This window comes from Stenella coeruleoalba (genome assembly GCF_951394435.1).
Source record: "Stenella coeruleoalba genome assembly, chromosome: 3".
Classification (NCBI taxonomy): Eukaryota; Metazoa; Chordata; class Mammalia; order Artiodactyla; family Delphinidae; genus Stenella; species Stenella coeruleoalba.
This window is the reverse complement of record NC_137148.1, coordinates 67,589,945-67,610,947: the sequence shown is the minus strand read 5'-3', so window position 1 is coordinate 67,610,947 and position 21,003 is coordinate 67,589,945. Positions and strand designations below refer to the sequence as shown.

The 21,003-nt window shown below is 36.5% G+C and overlaps 1 long non-coding RNA gene across 1 annotated transcript in view; it reads left to right on the top strand.

The window, feature by feature from the left end:
* Positions 1 to 20,762, top strand: part of LOC307185095 — a 76,020-nt gene extending 55,258 nt beyond the window's left edge. The window contains exon 3 of the long non-coding RNA XR_013827880.1: positions 20,294 to 20,762. This is a non-coding gene — a long non-coding RNA (uncharacterized lncRNA). The remainder of the gene's footprint in view (positions 1 to 20,293) is intronic.
* Positions 20,763 to 21,003: the final 241 nt, after the last annotated feature.

Genomic DNA, 21,003 nt, shown 5'->3' with positions numbered 1-21,003 from the left:
AATATCAAATACAATTCCCATTTCCTGCATTTGTACTCTCCTCTTCTTATGGTTGCTGGTTTCAATATCATGTTTGTGTATGAATGATTTCTTGCTTTCACTGTATGGTTTGCCTTTAACACTAAGCTTTCCCATTTGTGATTTTCTTGTCTCTAATTGTGGCCTCTCTTCCTCCCCCACCCCGCCCCCCTACCTAGAAAAGTTCCTTTAGCATTTGCTGTAAAGCTGGTTTGGTGGTGCTGAATTCTCTGAGCTTTTGCTTGTCTGTAAAGCTTTTCATTTCTCCATTGAATGTGAATGAGAGCCTTGCTAGGTAGAGTATTTTTGGTTGTAGGTATTTCCTTTTCATCCCTTTAAACATATCCTGCCACTCCCTTCTGGCCTGCAGAGTTTCTGCTGAAAAATCAGCTGATAACCTTACGGGGATTCCCTTATATGTTATTTGTTGCTTTTCCTTTCCTGCTTGTAATATTTTTTCTTTGGATTTAATTTTTGTTAGTTTGATTAATATGTGTCTCAGCATATTTCTCCTTGGGTTTTTCCTGTATGGGACTCTCTGAACTTTCTGGACTTGGGTGATTATTTCCTTTTACATGTTAGGGAAGCTTTCAACTATAAATCCTTCAAATATTTTTTCAGGCCCTTTCTCTCTCTCTTCTCCTTCTAGGACTCCTATAATGCGAATGTTGGTGTGTTTAATGTTGTCCCAGAGGTCTCTGAGACTGTCCTTATTTCTTTTCATTCTTTTTTCTTTACTCTGTTCCATGGCAGTGATTTCCACCATTCTGTTTTCCAGCTCACTTATCTGTTCTTCTGCCTCAGTTATTCTGCTGTTGATTCCTTCTAGTGTATTTTTCATTTCAGTTATTTTACTGTTCATCATTGTTTGTTCTTCATTTCTCCTAGGTCCTTATTAAACATTTCTTATATATTCTGGAACCACACCTCCATTCTTTTTCCAAGATCTTGGATCGTGTTTACTGTCATTACTGTGAATTCTTTTTCAGGTAGATTGCCTATCTCCTCTTCTTTTAATTGTTCTTATAGGATTTTATGTTGCTCCTTCGTCTGCAACTTATTTCTCTGTTTTCTCATTTTGTCTAACTTACTGTTTTTGTGGTCTCCTTTCTGTAGGCTGAGGGATCATAGTTCCTCTTGCTTCTGGTGTCTGCCGCCTGGTGGGTGAGTTTGGTCCAGAGGCTTGTTCCATTATCCCCTTGATAGGTGGTTTGACTGGTGGTGTGGTGACCAAAGCCTGCCCTGGATATTGAGCAGGGCCTTCCCTTTGCTCTCTGGTTGTCACTGCCCTGTCAGAGACAGGGTCTGCTCCCTACTTGTTGGAGTAGAGGTCCCCAGATCTTTTCTTAGCTGTGTTTCTGGTCTGTGGTGCGGGGTAGGTGGGAATGGAGCACTTCCACTGGTGGAGAAGCCACTGAGTATTCCTCCTCTGGAGCTGTTACTTGTGAATGTTCTCTTTTTGTTCCCTTTCACCATCGTGCAGGCTCACATAGTACACTGTTGTTGACACTGCTCTTGGTCCTATCTTAACTGTGGGTATGCTGGCCCTGGTGACTCTCAGGTGTTATTTTCACCAGGCCACCAGCACAGATCCACTGAAGTCAGGTCCCAGGTCTGCAGTAGTTGTATCCCTGGACCTGCTCTGGGAGCTATGGAGGCAGCTCAGACTCTCCCTGTCCCAACCCCCATGTGTACATGACCACAAAGCTCACAGCTGCTAAAATCAGACCCATCTCAGCTGCAGGTGCACTTGTAGTCTGTTCAGATGTTCTGAAGCCATCAGTGGATGTGTAACTCTGTGGTTCACACGACCATGAGGAGAGATTTCAGCTCTTCTTCCTTAGTCACATGGCCCCTGGGGCTCTGCTTTGGTTTTAGCCCCACCTTTGTATGTGTACCTCCTACCGGAGTCTGCTCCAGAGGTTGCCAGAGCACACGAGCCCATCAGGTGGGAGGGGGCTAAGGCTGCAATTAGAGCAAGCAGGCTGCCCAGGCGGTAGGGTCCCAGGGTGACTATCCAGATGCGCAAGCCCATCAGGTGGGAAGGAGCTGAGACGGTGATTGGGGCAAGTGGGCCGCCCAGGTGGGAGGGTGCGGGGTAGCAATTGGAATGCATGAGCCCATCAAGCAGGACGGAGCCAAGGCAGCAGCGGGTCACGGGGGTGTGGTAGGGGCAATGGTGGGGGTGTGAGCTGGCTCTGGCAGGAGCCCTCCTCCAGTGCCCTTGGAGGCAGGGGCTGGCATGTGAGGAGAGAGGCTACAATGGCGGCCTTCCCTTTGAACTTCACTCAGCAGTGGCGCTTCACTTCTTTGGTGGTTCAGGCTTCCTCCAGGACCATTCCTGGTTGTGGAGCTCCTCACTCCCATCCCTTCAGGCTGTCTCCTCACAGCCAACAGCAGTCCCCTCTCTGGGTCTGCTCTCCAAAACCCCACGTTCTAACACCCAGCCCCTGTGCGCACCGGTGGTCACCCATCTCAGGCTGGGGTATGCAATGCTGTGGTATGGACCATCTTTGTAGGTCTCACTCTGTCCTGCCTGCCACATACCAGTTGCTATGCTCTCCTCCGAGCCCACAAGGCTCCCCTTCTGTCCCAGCTGATCTTCCTGCCATTGAGGGGGCTTCCCCAGATGTGGGAACCTCTCCTCACCTTCAGCTTCCCACCAAGAGAGGAGGTCCTGTCCCGCTTCCTCTTCTCTTCCTTTTCCCTTATTTCTTTTGTCCTATCCAGTTACGTGGGGATCTTTCTTGTCCTTTTAGATGTCCGAGGTCTTCTGGTAGTGTTCAGCAGGTGCTCTGTGAGAATTGTTCCATTTGTAGATATATTTCTGATGTATTTGTGGGGACAGATGAACGCCACATGCTCCTACTCCTCTGCGACCTTGAGGATCCCCTCATTAAATTTAATGTGTTATTCTTAACCAAAATTGGCCATTATAAACAGATTTTTCAATCTTCCCATATAGGTGAGGGAATTTTCCCATCTTTCCAGCTCATTTTATTTCAGTATATTTGTCAAACCTTAATGGCCTTACGTTTCTAGAAGAAATTGCTGTATATATAGAATATTATATAGCCATAACCAGCAGAGATTTGTTCATTGGATTTTGATGTACTGTAATTAGAGAATCCTGTAAATACTAAGAGCTAAGCTTAAGACAAATTAAGGTATACTAAATATTTCCATGAAACTTGGTGACCTGAGGGAGTACTTGTTTTAGAAATATTTACTTGTCTTAGTAATAAACATCGTTTAAGAAAATTTGGTTGTTTGATAAATGTATTTCTGTCTTGACAGGATTAGCAAAAAGAAAAAGAAAAAAAGGACAATTTTGACTTACTGATACACCTTCTTAATGTCATGGACCAAAGCTGATGGGTTAGGGTATTTTCATAGGGTAACATTTATTTTAATACCCAAGGCAGGATCACTACAGATTTCTTAATATGATGTCCCATGACATACATTATTACAAAATTCAGAACATATTTATACACAGTCTCATATGGGTGGTTTATGTTGATTTAAATTTCAGCACTACATCAGAAGAAATGTTTTCAAAATTAAGTACACATGCCAGGGAAATAGCAGCAACCACTGAATATTAGACCCCTCCCAGGTAGAAAGATAGAATGTGCATTGGAATATACAAGTCTCTAGTCCAGGAAAGAGGTCTTAGTGGAGGTTTATAAGAGATGAGTTCTGAGAGCCAAACTTGGGCATGCTAATGATTATAATAACAAGTGATTATTGCTGTGCTTTGCATTTTACTTTATAAATTATTCTATTTATATGCAATACACTTTTAGTATGAAAATTTGCAGGGTTCACTATATTTATTATATTTTATTGCTATTGCTTTCTGGAAAATCACTTTTGATGAAATTATTGTTTCTGTTTTTAGGTTTAACTTTTAAAATAAAAAGTATGTTAAATGTGTTCATTTTAATGACAAAATTAAAGTAAAATTACTATATTTATTTTGAAATTATCAAGGAGTAAAAAATGTCTTCATAGTTCATCATTTGTAGTTTGCCTCATATAGGCCCTGTGGCATAGACATTTATAGTTTTAAAACCTTTTGTTATATTTATTATGTGACTTTTATAATAGGTGACTATATCATGAAGCTATTACCGTTTCCAGAATCCTCAGGGATGTTCCATCTCATGTCAGTGATCAGAAGTTAAGTGTTTTTAATGGAATGTTAGTATTTAGTTTACGTTGTTTCCTTTTCTGTGTGTGATTATTTTTAATTTTACTCTGCCTATCCTAATGTAAATAATAACAACAAATCCAAAAGGAAGTAAAGTCAGTCCTACAGAAGGAAAATAAAGTCTTTTGAAACCTGCTTCCTTGAAAGGAATGTGCTCCTTAAAAAAGAGTTACTTCAGGAAGTTTGGCCTATAGTTTTGGAATGTTAAAAGAAAAAAATCAGTCTTTCAAGGCCTTAGAAATAGCATTTTAAATAAAAGCAGCTAATTTTACAAACCCCTAATAGGTACTAACATTGTACTACACTGTTCATAGACAGGCTCTCATTTAATCTTTATAACACCCTGTACTATAGATATTTCGAAATAGGCCAGTAACTCAAAGATATTTTCATGAAGAAATTCAAAGTAATTAAATTTAAAATACAGACACTAGCACTTTATATTTTAATTTTCAGCATGGTAATTTGTTAGTGTTATTGTTTACAAAAAATGTATTATTTAAATACGTTAACATAAGTGTTTTATAGAGGAGCCTAAATATATTCTTTGAGCATTCAGGCCATACATTTTATTAGAAGTAGATTATAAAATATATTTTAATTAAAAAAATGAAAACTCAACAATTGAACTATTTGCAGTAAATGATATATTTCTGTTTATATAGATGGTTCCAAAAAATCCATGATTTGTTATCATTTCCAAATTAAATGCTTTTTTTTAATTAAATGCTTTTTAAGTTGAACTAAAATATTTTATTTTCCAGCATTAGATAGTCATTATTTTAGTTTTAGAAAGACATGATTTGTAAGTATGAGTAAATAGACCTAGGGAGTTGTGTCAGAAAAACCAATGGAAGTAATGGGAGAAATAAAGAGTTATCAGATATGATAGTATTCTTTTTAAAAATTGTATGGTCCTAAGAAATGGGATTCACATGAAATTCAGAGGCCTCTAGAATTAAACAAGGAAGGTTATTAACATATCTAAGGACCAGATGAATTAGAAATATAATTAGGTAATATAGAAAACTAGGTTATTGCAGATTTCATTTGGCAAATGAAGAATTAGGTAAGGTATAACTTGAATATAAGATTTTGGACTATAGAATTATCTCCTTTAGGTTATGAAGTCAGTGATAAGGAATGAAAAAAATATAGCGTTCAGTTATCCTACCAGAATAGCCTAAGGAATACAGGCAGCAGCATAGATTTTTAGGCAACCTCAATCAATATCCATCAGGCCCAAAATGTTTGGAATAATGTAATTATTTTCTTAGTGTGCTAACATCTTTTCAACCCAGGAAGATATGTAACTCGGTATAGAAATTTCTAAGAAAGCCACAATACCTGTTAATATTATTGTGTTAAGAAACATTTTCAATAATTTTAACTTTAATTTAAAAAATTTTAACAGTCTGTACTTGGTTGTGATTCTTTCACTTAACACCCAAGAGAAATTAGTGTATGAAAATATTCATAGCAGTTTTATTAGTAATGGAAAAAACTAGAAGTATGTCCATCAAGATAAAAAAAAGAAAACAATTTGTGATAAATCCATATTGTAAAAAAAATTAATAAACAGAAACCTCAATTAAATAGAGTTGGGAAACCAGAAGGAGGAGCTCTTATGCCCTGTAATGATAGCAGAGGGCAAGAGGAAGAAGAAAGACTCCTCTTCTTTCCTGGCAAGAACGCAGCCAGTGAAAAGGCATGGGCTCTTTGTTTGCTCTAACCCTCCCAACTTCCTTTTCCTCTCCATAAAAATGTTTCTTCTCTTGCCTTCTGGGGGCTTGTCATGGTTGCAATTGCATGGTTGCAATTGCAATTATCCACTGATTCCAAATAAACCCATCTTTGCTGGAGAAATATCTGGCAGTCTGTTGTTTCAGGTCAACATTTTGTGGCTCATACGAGGACCAGAGAAGACTTATGATAGCTCTGGGGCTGGTGAGCAAACAGGAGTGGTACCCACAATAGACCCCATTGTTGCTCACTGTTTTTCTCACCAATCCTGGAGTTTAAAGGTATGTTTTTCTTCTGGATCTGAGTTCCCACTCTACCTGGCTTTGAAACTCTCCATTTAAAGGTTTTATCTCTCATTTAAAGGTTTTGTCTTTCTGGTAAAGGCCTCGATCTGTATGCAAGTACTCACTTCAGTCTGATTTTGAGATCAGACTTTCACTGAAACTGGCTAGCCTTTAGTCTTTTCCCTGGAACAGGTACTGCTTCTCCTGAAGTCTGTTACTTTGGAAACATGGGTCGTTTCTCTGAAACAGTGCAGGATTTTTCAGCTTTTCGCCTGTACTTTTGGAAGAGCTATTCTCTGAAAACTGGCTGAAAAATCCTTTGGCCTGACTCCTTTGGGACCAAGCTGTTTCCTTTGAATTGACTGGGATTGGCTTGCAAGCTGTTTGAATTGAACCATTTGTCACTTGTGCTGTAAGCTGTTTGAAAATTGTTATTTTCTCTAGAGGAAAACCCTGCAGGAAATAGGATCCCAGTTATCTAAGTATTTTGAAACCCCCCCCCCACCCCTGCCGGGACTCTTGCCAATTTTGTTTAAAAACTACAGTCCTTCCTCATGAACATTTCTAAATAAATGTACCACCTGACCAAAAGCAATTTAAAATATCAGTGGCCATTATGGGGAACTTTTGAAATCCCCAAACTTAATTTTCTTAAAACTGAATTGGACTACAATAGCTAAAAAAAATTCTAGAACTGAGTGGTATATTTTGATTGATATTTTGAGGTTTCCTAATGTTACCAGGAATCTAAAATTGCCTCTCTGTAAAATAAGATTTAAGGTTAACTGAGGTAAATAAATGATTAAGAAAGATGAAATGGGAATTCCCTAGTGGTACAGTGGTTAGGACTCTGCACTTCCACTGCAGGGGGCATGGGTTCGATCCCCAGTTGGGGAACTAAGATCCTGCAAGCTGTGCAGTGCGGCCAAAATAAAAAAAGATAAAATGGCTCCCCAGGCTCTTCCTTGACTTCTGTATGTCAGGCTCCACCTCCAGCACCATTTTCTTCCTTCCTTTCTATACTGTTTACGCCTCCACCATACTCTCAAATCCCCTATACTAATTCTCCCACCACACTTCCCCTTTTCTCTGAAGCTCTCCCCATTCTCTTTTCCTTTGAACTTGTCAGAACTGGCCCCTTTAAAATTAAGCCTTTTGAGGATCCAGAGGCTACACTTTTAATTTCTTATTTTCCTTGGACTAAAGCTGAATTGCAAACCATAGACAAAAATTTCCCAAAGTCACTGAAGATCCTCACAGATTTGCTGAGGAATTTAATGTAGTCATTCAAATTTTCAGTCTGGTTTCTCTGACTTATATCAGCTAGTTCACATGCTTGTCAGTGAAGATTAGGCCCTACATTGGATGAAAACCACTAATTGACAAAGGCCTGAAAGGTCTCTAGAATTACAAATGGGAGACCAGCCCACTAATTTATTATGTGATCAGGCTTGGGCAATTACTAGGCAACTTTATCAAGCAATGCCTAGGGCTTTTCAAAAGGCTTTTGATTGGAACAAAATTCAGGCTTGCACCCAGAAATCTGACAAACCTGTTCATGATTATTACAATAGACTTCAGATTATTTTTTTAAAAAATTCTGGTCTTCCGTATTTTGATTCCACCCAGGTAGCTTTAAACCCTCTGTTTATTAATGGGCTGAACTGAGACCTTTCCCTTCTAGTAAAAAGGTTCAGGATGGAAGGGGAAACTATTTCCACTCCAGATTTAGTTCATTTGGCAAACCACCTCTCTCATACTCCAGATGAGTCACCTCCAAGGAAGACTGCCAAGATTCTTAATCTTTAACTCCAGCAAATAGGCTCCTAAACAAAATCCAAACCTTCCTACTTTCTGCTATCATTGCAAAGAACCAGCACACTGGAAGAGAGATTGTTAAAAGTTTAAGCACTTTATTCACCTTTAGCTTTACATGCAACCTTTCCAATGTCCTCCCAATTTTTAATGACAAGGCTCCCAGGAATTACAGGGGCTCTTCCAAACCTTTCTTAATCAGCTTGGATAAGCATTTCTTGAGATGTTAGTAGAAATAATCAATAAACAATCTATAGTAGGAATGAAAGAGAGTTTTATTAGAGCCACACTGAGGAGTATAGCCTGGGAGACTCACAGATTCAAAAAGCACTTGAATTGTATTCCGTTGGACTGCAAAATGGGTGAGGCTTATATAAGCAAAAACTGTAGAATTATTTAAGTCGTTTGTCAAGAATTATAATTTGAGCAGGGAAGAAGTATGGGTGCTTGTTAAGCAAGGATTGTTTGGGGTCTGAAATGATTGTATAGTTACAAGAAGAGACCTTGAGACCATAAGGTTGCCCCTAGCAGCTGGCAGCAGATACTGTTTAGAGAATGGCTTGTGGTGTCCTTGAGTTTGATATAGTTCAGAAAATTCAAGTTCTCCGTGATGCACAAATATGTCTGAAACCACATCTGCAATCGCTGCCAGGCTCCATTTTTGAAAACCTGAACCACAGCTACTCCACTTTGACTTTTAAATGCATTATTTTGTTTAATGGTTGAAGCAGATGTACAATGCACATTTGATTAGACAACAAAACAGGCTGTTCTAGTTTGCATAAAATTCACTCCAAACCATGTATAAGTGAGAATGACTTCCCCCATACCTCAATAGGTGAAAATTTCTTCTATTACTATGAATCTCTTCAAGTCCTTATTGACACTAGAGCCACACTCTCAGTGCTTAACCCCACTACTATAAAATGGCTCCTGCCTTTTTACTAAAACAGTTCAAATAGTGGAGATTTCTCATGAACCTCAAGAGGTTTCTGCCTCTGAACCTGTTCATTTTTGTTTTGGCCCTCTGAGAGATATCCACCCTTTTCTCTTTGATACCTCTACCCCTATCCATTTATCAGGCTGAGACTTCTTAGAGTAGCATCATGCTAAAATGTCTTCCAAAAGGGAAAATAATTCTAGATATTGACTGTAATTATCAAAATAACTCACCAGGTGAATTAAGGTACCCCTTGAAATCTTTTATTTGTTCTATCTCTGATGTTACTAGAGCAGATTCTGAAAACACTGACCGTTTGTCTTTATCAAATCAGCTACCACTTTCCTAATGGGCAAAATCTCCAACTGATGTTGGCAAAATACATAGTGCATCTACCATCAAAATTCAAAAAGGACCGCCCCCCCAAAAAAAATCTCTTCCTAGAATTAATCAATTACCTATAACTAAAGAAGTCCTTCAGGACATAAAGCCCATAATAGAAGATTACATGGCTCCAGGCCTCATTATCCCTATACTAGCCCCTGTAAAACTCCCATTTACTGGTGAGAAAACCTAAGGGCTGAGGGTTGAAGTTGTCCAGGACCTCCGAGCAATAAACAACACTGTTATTCCTCAACACCCTGTTGTTCCTAACTCTCATGTGTTACTAACATCCATTCCCACCAAAAGTAAATTTTTGACTGTGATTGATTTATGCAGTGCATTCTTTAGTATTCCAGTTGATAAAGCTTTTGGAGAAAGATCTTGTGCAACGGGGAAATAAAAAAAAAATTAATAAACAGAAACCTCAATTAAATAGGTTTGGGAGACCAGACGGGGGAACTCTTATGCCCTGCCATGATACTAGAGCCCAACAGAAAGAATAAAGACTCTTCTTCTTTCCTGGGAAAGACTCAGACAGTGAAAAGCTACTGACTGTTTGTTTACAATAGCATCCCCAGCATCCTTATCCAATCCCTAAAAGCGCTCTTCTTTCCTTACCTTGTGGGAACTTGCACATGGCTCACCATGGTTGTAGACCTCAAATTGCAGTTGTCTGTTGATCCTGAATAAACCAACCTTTGTTGGAGAAATATCTGGCAGTCTATTTATTTTAGGTCAACAATGTAGGATACTCAGAGAAATAAGAAAGAAAACTAACAGATAACATCTTGGACTAATTTACATTTTTATGTAGAAATTTAGTAATTTATACTCCAGACACATTTGAGAGGCTGTATGTTTTATCATATCTGCCAGTTTAGTTTATAACATTTATCAGATTAAGTAATTGAGAAGAATATTACTTGAAATATAAAAAAGGAAATTAAGTAATTTAAATATATAAAGATTGTTGCAAATAGTTAAAAACACATGAATTTTTTAATGACCCCAAACATTTTTCAAAAGTTACCTAAAAAGTGATTGCTAAATTTTATAGTCCTAATAACCTTGAATAAATTTTGGGCATCTAGACTTTAAAATTTGTGACTTCAATAAATGGAAATTAATTAAACTAAATTCCCCAGTGCTCATTTCTGTATGTAGAACTGCCCTCCAGGATATCAAAATAAAAAGCAAAAAAAAAAAAAAAAATTCCTCTTGTATGTAGCAGAAGCAGTAAGCACAAATTCAGGTTTAAGATGAAAAGTGATATTCTAATAGTCCCTTGGGTTTTTAAAGAAGATTTTAAAGGAGAGCACTTTGACCTGAAATATTGTTTAATGATCTGTGGGTGCCAGTTCTTTAGAGTTCTGCCTCTTCTGACTAACTTTTTGTGCCTTTTGTAAATGTGCTCATAAATGCACAGATAATGATGCTTTACTTATTGGCATGGATTCCGTGCAGTTTAACAGTTTTTAAAGAACATACCAGCATGTCATTTTTCTCTGTCTTACAGTTGTATAGTGAGATTTATTTTTCAAGTTATTCTTTTATCCCCTCCAGTTTATTTCTGTCCTCTTCTATTCTTATATGTAATATGGTAAATAAATACAAATCTCAAGGGGATAATTTATTTCCCTTGTTTTACTACCTTTTAATTTTTTTCTTTTTACAAAAGCACATGCTGCACCATCATAATGTTAATAATAAAGTAACATTAATTATTCACCTAGCAGCAGCCTGAAAAGAAAGGGTACATAGAAGGAGGAGAGAGTCTGAAAGATAAGTTAATGAGATCATTATCAGTATGTTTCAGTATGTTTTTACATACTTCCCACCTCCAAGCTTTATAGTTTCACAATACTTCATCGCAAGTATGAGTTTTTGTATTCTCCTGACAAAAAGTTGTTTCTCTTAGCAATTATAAATTTTAAAAAAGGAGAAGCAGCTTTTAAGTGGAATTTCTTTAACATTCCTAAGGCTCCTTGGACTCCTGTTGGCATGTCTTATTCTTAGTATCTGTAGTAAAAGCACATTTCTCCCTTGTTGTTATACATTTCTAAATTTTCATTACCTCCTTATAAACAATTAAATCACAAAGTAAGCAAAGCCACTTGAATTGTGGCTGAACAGCCATCACTACTGCATAGTATTAAAAATTGAAAAAGAATACAGTTTAGCTTTACCAGCTAATTTAGTTAGGTATCACCCTAAGGCATCAACATCATTTATCACTATCACTGCAGCCTGGCATGAAGGAACAATCAACAGTAGCTTTTACAAAGCAAATTAAGAACTTTTAAAGTTCTTTTTGCTCAGGAAAGGAAAACAAACGTTTGATATCTTTTATGTATAAATCCTTTGTGGTGAATCCCAGTGTCACGATCAGCCTTAACATTTAGAAGTAAGAAATTCTAATACAAGGATGCACTGCCACATGTAATTATTTATGTTTCTCAGATTCCTGAATATCATAAAAATTGTAGCCTCAAAAGGCCGTGTTTATGTTGAAAAATAAATTATATTCAAAATAGAAATGACTCTACTGTCATTCTTACTAATAATTAAAATGTAAATTATCTTTATTCATTAGTTATTTTAAATGTTTCTTATGAAATCATGTATTTAATACAGCAAGTATTATTCATTTTTTAAATAGACTTCAGTTTTTTAGAGCAACAAAACTGAGAGAAAGGTGCAGAGATTTCCCATATACACACTGCCCCTACTCATGCACAGCATCCTTCTTACCAAATGCCCCCACCAGAGTGGTACATTATGTTACATCTGGTGAATCTAAATTGACATGTCATTGTTACACAAAGCCCATAGTTTACATCAGGATTCACTTTAGTGTTGTGCATTGTATGGGTTTAGACAAATGTGTAATGACATGTACTCATTATTATAGTATCATACAGCCTAGTTTTATGGCCATAAATATCCTCATTGCTCCATCAATTTATCCTTCCCTCCCTCCAAACCTCTGGCAACCACTGATCTTTTTATATCTGCATAGTTTTACATTTTTCATAAGTTTATATAGTTGAAATCATATAGTATGTAGTCTTTTTAGATCTATTTCTTTCACTTAGTAATATACACTTAACTTTCCTCCTTAATTTTGCATGGCTTGTTAGCTCATTTGTTTTTAGCACTGGGTAACATTCCATTTTCTGTATGTACCACAGTTTATTTATCCATTCACCTACTGAAGAAAAGCAGTACTGTAGCATTATAGTAAGTCTTGAAATTGAGTAGTGTTAGTACTCTGACTTTGTTCTTCTCCTTCAATATTAACTTGGCTATTCTAGGTCTTTTGCTTCTCCATATAAACTTTAGAGTTAATTTGTTGATATCCACAAAATAACAGGCTGGGATTTTTTTTTTTAACATCTTTATTGGAGTATAATTGCTTTACAATGGTGTGTTAGTTTCGGCTTTATAACAAAGTGAATCAGTTATACATATACATATGTTACCATATCTCTTCCCTCTTGCATCTCCCTCCCTCCCACCCTCCCTATCCCACCCCTCTAGGTGGTCACAAAGCACCGAGGTGATCTCCCTGTGCTATGCGGCTGCTTCCCACTAGCTATCTATTTTACGTTTGGTAGTGTATATATGTCCATGCCACTCTCTCACTTTGTCACAGCTTACCCTTCCCCCTCCCCATATCCTCAAGTCCATTCTCTAGTTGGTCTGTGTCTTTATTCCTGTCTTGTCCCTAGGTTCTTCATGACCTTTTTTTTTTTCGTAGATTACATATATATGTATTAGCACACGGTGTTTGTTTTTTTCTTTCTGACTTACTTCACTCTGTATGACAGACTCTAGGTCCATCCACCTCATTACAAATAACTCAATTTTGTTTCTTTTTATGGCTGGGTAATATTCCACTGTATATATGTGCCACATCTTCTTTATCCATTCATCTGTTGATGGACACTTCGGTTGCTTCCATGTCCTGGCTATTGTAAATAGAGCTGCAATGAACATTTTGGTACATGACTGGGATTTTGATTGAGATTGCATTGAATCTATAGATCAAATTGGGAAGGACTGACATCTTGACAGTATTGAGTCTTCCTATCCATGAACAGGGAATGTTTCTCTATTTCTTTAGTTCTTTGATATCTTTCACCAGAATTTTGTAGCTTTCCTCATGTAGATCTGATATGTATTTGTTAGATTTATACTTAAATGTTTCATTTTTGGAGTGCTAATGTAAACAGTATAATGCTTTTAATTCCAAATTCCACTTGTTTGTTGTTGGTATAGAGGGAAACATTTGGCTTTTTTATATTAACCTTGTATCCTGAAACCTTGCTATAGTCCCTTATATTAGTTTCAGGAGTATTTTTTGTTGATTCTTTAAGATTTTCTACAGTAGATACACAATTTTGATGTTTCGTCTTCATTTTATTTAGTCCAAAATATTTTAAAATTTCTCTTGGGATTTCTTTTTTGATACATGCATTATTTAGAAATGTGTTGTTTAATCTCAAAGTACTTAGAATTTTTCAGGTATCTTTCTATTGTTAATTCCTAGTTTAATTCTGTTGTGGTCTGAGAACAAAAGTTGTTTTATATATATTCTTGTAAATTTATTAAGGTATGTTTTATGACCCAGAATGTGGTATATCTTGGTGAATGTTCCATGTGAGCTTGAGAAGAATGTGTATTCTGCATTTGTTGGATAAAGTAGTCTATAGTTGTCCATTTTAACAGTTGGTGTTGCTGAGGTAATTGTGTCTTTAATGATTTTCTGCCTGCTGGATCTGTCTGTTTCTGAGAGAGGGGAATTGTAGTGGCCAACTGTAATAGTGGATTCATCTTTTGATATTTATCCTTGCATTTCTATCAGTTTTTGTCTCGTGTTTTGACACTCTGTTGTTAGGCACACACACATTAAGGTTCATTATGTCTTCTTGAAAAATTAGCTCTTTTATCATTATGTAATAATACTCTATCTCTAATAACTTTTCTTACTCTGGAGTCTGCTCTGTCTAAAATTAATACAGCTGCTCCTGCTTTCTTTTGATTAGTGTAATCATGGTATATCTTTCCCTATCCATTTTATTGAATCCATATATATGTGTATCTTTATATTTAAAGTGGGTTTCTGATAGACTACATATAGTTGGGTCTTGTTTTTTGATCTCCTCTGATAATCTCTGTAGATACAGTTAGAATAACATCTACCATATTTGTTAATATCTGCCAAAAACGTTAACATATTTTCTATTTGTTGCCCTTATTGTTTCTGTTTTTGTCTTTCACTCTTTTTCTGCCTTTTGTAGTTGTAACTGAACATTTTATATGATTCCATTTTCTCTCCTTTCTTATACCATATCAGTTTCACTTCAAGGCAGGTCTACGGGCAACAAATTCCCTTAACTTTTGTTTGAGAAAATCTTTATATCTCCTTCACTTTTGAAAGATAATCTTTTATGTGCAGAATTCTAGGTTGGTGTTTTTTGTTGTTGTTGTTTTTCCTCTCAACACTTCTAGTATTTCACTTGCATGGTTTCAAAGTAGAAGTTGGATGTAATTCTTATCTTTGCTGTATAGGTAAGATATTTTTTCCTCTAGCATCTTTCAAAAAATTTTTCTTTATGTTTGAATCTTAATAGTTTGAAATGGTATACCTAAATTCTGTATTTTGGTGTTTATCCTGCCTGGTGTTCTCTGAGCTTCCTGGATGTGTGGTTTTGGGTCTGTCATTATTTGTGGGATATTTCCTTCCTTCCTTCCTCCCCTCCTCCTCTTGCCTTTCCTTCCCTCCCTCTTTTCCTCCCTCCCTCTTTTCCTCCTTCCACCCCTCCCTCCCTTCCTTCTTTCCTTCCTTCCTTACTTTCTCTCTGCTATTTTCATTATGTACATGTTACATTGATTGTATTTGTTTCACAGTTCTTGGATATTTTCTTCTGTTTATTTCAGCCTTTTTACTGTTTGCTTTTTAGTTTTGGAGGTTTATATGCAGATATCTTCAAACTCAGATGCTTCCCCTGGTCATATCCAGGCTACTAATAAGCTTGTCAAAGGCATTCTTCATTTCTGTTACAGTGTTTTTTATCTCTAGCATTTCTTTTTGATTCCTTCTTAGAATTTCCATCTCACTACTTACATTGCTCATTTATTCTTTCATGCTGTCTACTTTATTCATTTGAGCCCTTATCAAACTAATCATAACTGTTTAAATTCTCAGCCTGATACTTCCAACATTCTTGCCATGTCTGAGTCTGATTCTGTCGCTTGCTCTATCTCTTCAACTGTAATTTTTGCCTTTTAGTATATCTTGTAATTTTTTTTGATAGCAGGACATGACGTACTGAGTAAAAGAAACTGCTCTAAACAGGCCTTTATTAATTTAGTGATAGTGTGTGTAGAGGGGAAGAGTTTTAAAGTAACGAATAGGTCTTAAATCTTTTAATAAGTCTGTAACTCTGAACTGTGACCTACACGTAATTATCAGTCCTCCTCTACACCCACTTTAGGTTGTACAGTATGGTTGGAGCAGGCTAACGTTTGTTCTCTTCTCCCATGTGGAAAGTTAGAAGTGGAGTTGAACATTTTCCTTCCACCATGTCAGTTAGGTTCTGATAAAAACCAGGCAGGTTAGGCTCTGTTTAACTAGTTTCTCTTGAGAGCAGACCTTGTTAAGAACAGAATTCTTGGGCGTATTTCTAAGTGGTTTCTTTTCTTCTCTCCCTACTGGAAGCAGGTGGGGATTTTTCTTTGATATTCATTGTGAGAACCTAGTAAAGATTCAGGAAGTAAAACTCACCAATTACGGGGGCCCCTCGATGATGACTGAGTCCCCCTAGAGTTTTTAACTCTTCTTGGAGTTGTCCACACTGAGTCTCCAACAGTTCATCAATTATAATTCAGGGTTCTCTTTTACCCTGGCACTGGTTCCTGTGGAGGCTATTTCCCCAGCAAGTTGTGATCTCTGTGTGCACCTGCCTGTCTCTCTAATTTTGGGGATAGAGGTTTGCCCTGTGACTTCACCCCTCTAACAGATATAAGAGGGTTTGTTGATTTTTCAGTTTTTTTCAGTTTTTTTTTGGTAGGATGGAATAATGACTTCCAAGCTTCTTACATGCTGGACCAGAAACCAGAAGTCTTCATTTATATTAATATGTCATAATCATGATATATTTGAGTTAACAATGTAAAACTCAATCCAGTCTCATAGTGAAGATTTCACAGCATATTTGGAGCTAACAGAAGCATTTTTTACTTTTACAGACAATTCACAATAATGACAGGATTGAATGATTAAATCCAAGTTTGGGAAAATAAAATTGTCAGGTTTAGTGCTTTTACTTTTCAGTAAGGAAAATTAACGACAGAGGAATTGAGAGATTTGCCTAAAGTCTGTAACAGAGTTTAAATTGCATGACTCTGGTATGGTGCTCCTAATTTGATGTTCATCCTGTTGTAAAATATACACTTGGTAAAGTTTGTAAAATAAAATCTTGGCTGCTTTCAAAATGCTTTGACATTATCAGAGTCAGGAATGATCTGCCTTGGAACTATAGAAAATGGAAACCCTCAAAGGCCAAAGGCAAATATTAACAGTTTCCATACAAGCATTATCCCAAGAAATTGCAGATTTAGTCAACCAGGTTTAACACTTTTATCATCCTTAATATCTAGATAGATGTGAGGTTATATAGGCAATGGGTATTTAGTCCACTGGTATTATTTATAAGAATGTTGCTAATGAAAAGTGGATGTAGCCAACTATCATAGTCTATGTTTTATCCTTTTGACTTATGTAACTCTGTTGTTCTGATTCCACGCTCATTCAGCATGCTTTGGCTTGCCCCAGGTTTATCTGAAGGAATGGCATAGGAAGATTGTATAGGCATCCAGTCGTCTGGCCATTATTTTTATTGTGAATTAATAAAGTATTTTGCTGTATAAAAGGTACTTTCAGGTGTTTATTTTTGGAATACTTCCCTAAGTTTCCAAAGTTGGGTTAGTCCTTGATCATAACATATTGCACATACTCTGTCATAACCCCTCCCATACTTTGATATTTATTTGACTGTTTACTTGTTTGTCACTTCCACTAAACTGTATGTTCCTCAAAGAAAATAATTTTATAATATTTGTTGTTTTATTACCAGTACAGAGAACATAGTTGTATGACCAGTTCATAGCCTGCATATAGCAGTTTCTCAGTAAATATTTTAAATGACTGAATGGCTTATTGGCTGAATTCTAGATTCTAGAAATAAGAAGTTTCCAGAAGATTAATATCAAATAACCAATATCTCAGTTTAAATGTTTTGAATATAACAATTTTCACATAGTACTAACTGTAAAACCAATCTGTGATGCAAATTTTAAAGTCCTAAAGAGGGAAAGCTATTATTGCACTTTAGGAAATAAAAATAACATTGACTAATGCAGTGTTTACTTTCAGATAGTATGCACTGTATTTAAATACTGTTTATGTATTGTGATTGATTTTTACAGGCCATGTACTTCAGTAATGGAAAGCTTCCCACCCAGAAAATTAGGAACTGGATGCAAATATTTTTCTGTTAGATTGTTGGTTATCTTTGATATACAGATTATAGCCACTATTTTTTTCCTTAAATATATAATTCAAAATATCAAGCCAAACAAATCCCTGGTTGTTCCACAAATTAGGAGTATGTACACTATTACTTACTTGTACTGAAAGCAGCAACCTATCCCCTTACTTTACCAACAGCACTGTGTATTAAAAGCTAGGCATCACAAAATATAAAAATGAACAGAAATGTACACTTTCACACCCACATACATACCAGATTGTCTATGTGTGTCTCATTTCTCCTATTTACTTCGTCTGCCATTTGTAGAATTTAATCTATTTCTGGATGACAACTTTTTGTTTTATTATCTTTTATTTTCTCTATCATCAAATAAGGACCTTCTTTTCACTGAGTTTAAATTCCTCCATCATAGACATTCATAAACTTATGAATGCACGGTATCCATTATTGCCCAGTGAGAACTAGTCAGGATAATACATAAATAATGTTTACTAACACTGGGAGAATAAGGAGAAGAATATCTAATCAATGTATTAGGTAACTTGTCAGTAAATATTCTATGTCAATAACTAAATACCTAATGCTTGGGCTTCCCTGGTGGCGCAGTGGTTGGGAGTCCGCCTGCCGATGCAGGGGACGTCAGTTCGCGCCCCGGTCTGGGAGGATCCCACATGCCGCGGAGCGGCTGGGCCCGTGAGCCATAGCCGCTGAGCCTGCGCATCCAGAGCCTGTGCTCCGCAACGGGAGAGGCCACAGCAGTGAGAGGCCCACGTACCGCAAAAACAAAAACAAAAAAAACCCTAATGCTTGATTAGGAAATGAAACAGATCACTTGGTATGGTTGCCATTGTCATTATCGTCATCAATAATTTGCAAGCTTTTTCTAGTTCTAAGCTAGTCCCTGAATACTATATTAATTCATAAAGCCTATCGGAGCTCTATTCAGTAGTAATTGCTTCCCCATACTAATTTTTGTCCCAGTGGCCTGAATTCTGGGATGAATCTATACTAAACACTTGTTAATAGTGTTGAGTTTGTTCTGCACTTCTGTAAGATTTATTGAGCTCAGATGCAAAATATGATTTTATGGGTTGACTCTTTGAGATTGATTTGTTCATGATTTCAGTATGATCCAGTTTCTTACTAACATTATTACCTGATTCTTCAGTAAACAAGACATTTACTGATGGATTCTATAAACTCATGGTGCCTTGAAACACACATTTATTGGTTACAATAATGAATCCAGTAACAAAAATAGCAAAATTTTCTATTATTAGCTTCTAACTTGAAAGGATCTTTTCTAAATAGAACTTTCTTAAAGTTCCAGGGCACAAGTTATGTTCTCTAGAACTTCTGTGATAGTTGTATAGAATAATAAGAAACACTATAAAGTGAAATACTTTACACACAGTAGAATTTTTTCTCCCACTAAATAAGTCATTAACTCATCATTGCTTTAGCATGTTGTTGATGATGAACGTAGACAGTCTGAGGAAACACATAAGTCTTACATTATAATTTGAGTGCAGTCTCTACAGTAAGTTCTTACTCATTTCTATATGCCATGCTGCTCTCTTCCTAAGAGCTACATGAAAATTCAGTTATGTCTGTTAATCCAGAGACCTAGTAAAAAACACCGATGATGTCATAAATTCTAAATTATGATGATTGTGAGTTTTTCAGGTACATTTTTGAGGAAACAGGTATATAAACCAAGTAGTTTATAAATGTATTTGCTTAAATACATTTGAATAAAATAAGAATCCATATATAAACTCTGAGATTCTTAGAAAACTAGTCTACCACTTTATATTAAAAGTGTCACATTTTGGGAGAGCCTCATTTAAAATGTCTACTAACTTAAAAATAGCTATTATTTATATTTATTTTAAACCATAATTATCAACCCATCTAAGAGTTACATATATGATATATATATATGTGTGTAAGTTTCATTATTCAGGGTGGTTATAGTCTAAAGATGCCACAAATACTGAGTTAGTGAATAAGGACTCATTGCTCCTAGGGAAGATACAAGGTTAGGTTCCTGAGAGACTCTGGTCACATTTCCACCTGCCAGCTGATACATAGCTTTGTTTTATATGTGTTTCTGTTTAAAGATATCTTATTTAATATATATTTCTTACAATAATAATCACATGGTCTTTAAATTATTTAAAGCCAGGAACTTTGGAGGCCATTTGCATTACATAGCTCCATTTGTCAGTTTCCTTATGAAACAGGTAGTCATCTCAGTATTGTAAAAATTTCTCTTCCCTGTAAAACTTTTCCTGTATAACATTTAGCAAGTATTTTAATAATTCTTCCACAGCCTCTTGATTTGCAGAATCTGCTTCACCTGCAAATTTAAGATTTTCATGCTCTATCACCGTTTGAAATGTGAAGCCCACCATCACTAGGTAAGGAGAGTTTAACATTTTCCTGACTCTGGGCAATGTGACTATAAATATCTTAGACCTTCAGCCTCACAACAGTGCTGTCCACTATACTTTTTAAAATTGGTCATCATCTCAAGAATTCACAAGTTTAGCTGCTTTTCCATCTTTTCCATGGCTTCATCAGGCACCATAGATATTATGCTAGCACTTTCTCTAATGGCCACATGTAAAGACCAGTGAAGTTGCGCTTCCTTTTCCTGGGTGTACATCTTGTTGATTCATTAACATTGAACTCATGGCCAATAGCACTATAAGGCATGCCTGAGTAAAGCTTATCTAAACATGCATTTTCTCCATAAGGCACATCACAGTCTTCTTATGATTAAGAGAACAAGCTAGCATTGTAGCACTATGCTAAAGGGTCATTTAAAACAGTGAAATCACCAAAAAAAACACAACAATGTAAAAAAAAAAAAGTGGCAATACATAGTTCACAAAATTGTCCCTTGTTTAAAGTATGAGGGCTGAAACATCAGTCAGAGCACTGCCTTGTTCAACCTAACCTGGGATGGTGTGTGTAAAGTGACTCAAAATTTTTGCCACTCAGCACGTCTGTGAATGACTATGAAAGCACTGGGAGTAC